Source organism: Brassica oleracea, chromosome C3 (genome assembly GCF_000695525.1).
Source record: "Brassica oleracea var. oleracea cultivar TO1000 chromosome C3, BOL, whole genome shotgun sequence".
Classification (NCBI taxonomy): domain Eukaryota; kingdom Viridiplantae; phylum Streptophyta; class Magnoliopsida; order Brassicales; family Brassicaceae; genus Brassica; species Brassica oleracea.
This window is the reverse complement of record NC_027750.1, coordinates 55,797,252-55,800,603: the sequence shown is the minus strand read 5'-3', so window position 1 is coordinate 55,800,603 and position 3,352 is coordinate 55,797,252. Positions and strand designations below refer to the sequence as shown.

Below are 3,352 nucleotides of genomic sequence, written 5' to 3'. Positions count from 1 at the left end.
GGGGGGGGGTCACAAATTAGGGTTTGTTAAACAGTCGATGAAGCTGAGTCTAATCAAAACGAGTATCGAGTTAGAGGTGAGAAGAGTCCGACGTAGACACAGGGAATTAGGGTTACGGTTTGAGTAATGCAAAATGAAAAGCTATTCCCCACAAGGAGAAGACGACGATGGAAGCTGGAAGCAGCAGTCTTCGTCTCCTCTCTCTTTCTCTCTCCGTTCCTCTTGTTTTTTTATTTGTCGTTTTTTTCCTTCTTCTTACTAACCGAGTAACGTGGGAGTTGAGAAGTTACGAGACTGCCCTTTAGAGTAGCAAGGGGAAAAACACACACATTTTTACTCTTCTCTGATTCTTATTGGATGTGATGCTTATTGGAGGATTGTTGACGTTTGCATTTAGTGACTAAACATTATACGTGTCGCTTACGTATTGGTTTGATTTTTTTTTTACACTCTTAAAATAGGTCAAACTGTTAAAAATCATTTATGTCCACTAAATTTATAACTTCTTTTTTACATAAGCTGAAAATCATGTGTTATTAATTTTGTATGTTTTCTATTAAAAAAAATAGTATAAAATATTTCAGAAGATTTGTTTCTAAATCATAATGTTCTAATGTTTCATAGAAAAAAAATCCTTAACCATCACTTTTTTCAAAGTCCTTAACTTTATTACCTTCGTGATAGATTTGTTGTATATATCTACCATTTATATATTTAGAATTAGCTGGAATTCATGTGGTTGTAATTTTCATTTAATAGATTTTCTATATAATTTTTTTAGAAGATTTGATTCCTAATCATAATGTTCAAACATTTCGTTAAAATTTTCTTAACCATAACATTTTTCAAAGTTTTTAGCTTTATATGTTAGCAAAAAAAAAAAAAAAGTTTTTAGCTTTATTACCTTCAGGATAGATTTGTTGTGTCTACCGTTTATATATTTTAGAATTATAATCTACATATTACTGGCGGTGGTTATACCATGGTTATTGTTGAATTAATATAGACAACTTTAATTCTTACAAAGATATTAATTATTCACTAGTTTAAGATATTTGGTAAGGAGAGACTTTGTATTGTTTCAAATATAATTAAGTTGACTATTAAATCATATATATTGGTCTGGTAATGCTGTCATTTTTATTTGTTGACAAAAAGAATGTCAATGTTACAGCAAATTAGATATTTATTAAATCATTATACACACCTAACATATTTATAATGTGAACTTTCGCCTTTAATCTGTATTATTTCTTACAACTAATCTACTAAACTAGTCTCGTAGACATGGTCATGGACTCATACTGGTGTAACAATGTTTACATCATCGATATATCTACAAATCTTTCATATACAGTACTACCATTTAGAATACGATTTTTTTCTGTAAAATATATTTAACCGATAATGTGAACATATATGTATGTATATAATACCAATTCATTATCTTTTCGTACATTCCAAGGTTGTATAGAGAATATCAAGACACCAACACATAATGAATATTGGCCCATTCTATACAAGAAACAAGGTTCACAAGTGGCGACTAAATAAAATGGACTAAATTCAAGGCTTTTAAAACTATGCACTTTAGCCAAAATATTCTCATCCAATGAAGTTGTCATGTCACTTCTCTTAATATGCACGAAATTAGTAATCTACTTGGGTCTTATTTGTACCAAGCCGAAATATTCAATAATTCCAATTTATTTGGTTCAATGACTCATGCTTTAGCCCCAAAAATTCTGCAGATAAAACAACATAGTCGCAACCTAACTCTTCCAATTCATCCTTTCGTTCGTGCCTATCCCCTCAGCTTCCCTGTTGTTTATCATCCTTGTGATTCCCATCGTTAACATTTATTACCACAACTCCAACTAATAAATCCTTTTCCGTAACTTCTACTTTTAGTGCGATGTAGCCCTCTGGAATCCCTTTCCTTCTCTCCTTATATATAACTTCACATCTGTTAACCTCCATCGAAAGCATCATTTGCCATAATATCGAAAAAGGCTTTGGCCACCGCTTCCAAAGACATGAAACAGCCGAATTGCAGCTCCAATGATCAGGCAAAATGCACACCAAAACACCGGCGAAATTATACGAATCCGACAAAATGCAGAACTCGATGTAAATTATGAATTTGTTCAAATATCTCCGATGATAATTAGCCACTGAGAGTAGTCTGTTAGAGCATACTAATGCATTTATTTTACACAAACATGAAATTTACAGTAAAATCGGTTATGACAGTAAAAGCTTATTGCTTATGATCTAATGTGTACATTCGTGTGCCGTTTGAAACAGGATAAGCGGGAGAAGATGAAGCTCCATCAAGATGAACGGAATTTATGGCACTCGATCTTATAGGCACCGCCACCTCGGATACTCCCTGTAAATCTCTCTCTTTCTGGCATACCTTCTTTGCTTATATCTGATCTTTATAGAATCAATGAAGTAACAAGTGCATTTCTCTTGATTACTCTTATTTGATGGTTGTTGTTTCTTTGTATATTTTGGTACCCAGGTACCAGTCAATGATACAATCGGTGCCATCTGATCTCTAGCCTCACGTTTTGTTATTTATCCCGTTTAAACAACCAAAAGAGGTGCAAAAAAATTGTTGTTTTTGTTTCATCAGTAGTTTTTTTAATAGATTTTCTTCAGCGTATTTCAGTCTGATCTTGAGATTCAAAAAAGCATTATATTGTACAGTTTTTTACTTTGAGAAATATTAATCAGATTAAAAAGACGTTCGTATTTTTCATTTGCTGATTTTCTGAGTACGTTTCTATATATGTGCTTATGTTTTCAAAGTGATCTGATTATTGTGTGAGTTTGATGTTCCTTCGGTTCCTTACATTCGTAGAATGCACTGTTTGAGATTGTGAGAATGGTGAAGGCGAAAGTGATATCTTGCATATTTACATTGTTTTATCCATTTATTCATGTGCATTTTCATCATATAGATTAGGATTTAGCCATGTCTAGGTTGCATTTTGCATACATATGTCTCTATTAGGTATTGGAGTACCACATGGAGTTCCTGGAGACATTTGGGTGCATTTGGAGCTCAAAGGAGGTGATTAGAGTGATCTTTGGACGAGCATTGCCTGGAGCGACCTCTCAGAGCGACCTACCAAGGTCATTCTTAGCTACAGCAGGAGCTATTGTTAATGTGAAGGAAGGCACGATTGATCTCCATTTGGGTAAAGAGAACATCCTCCACTTTGACATCAAGGGGAAAATGAAGAAACCAACTGTGTTCGGGCAAGCCTTCTACATTGAAGATATGGGCACTCCTGCTGATGAGCACCTTGAAGAGTTACCACCTGAGGACGACGAGGAGGGA

The 3,352-nt window shown here is 34.1% G+C and overlaps 1 protein-coding gene across 1 annotated transcript in view; it reads right to left on the bottom strand.

Moving 5' to 3' along the window:
- The window catches only part of LOC106327943 (la-related protein 1C-like), a 3,743-nt gene extending 3,523 nt beyond the window's left edge, over positions 1 to 220 (bottom strand). Inside the window, exon 1 of the mRNA XM_013766265.1 lies at positions 10 to 220. The gene's annotated coding sequence lies outside the window, so the exon portion shown is untranslated. The remainder of the gene's footprint in view (positions 1 to 9) is intronic.
- Between the last annotated feature and the right edge of the window lie 3,132 nt (positions 221 to 3,352).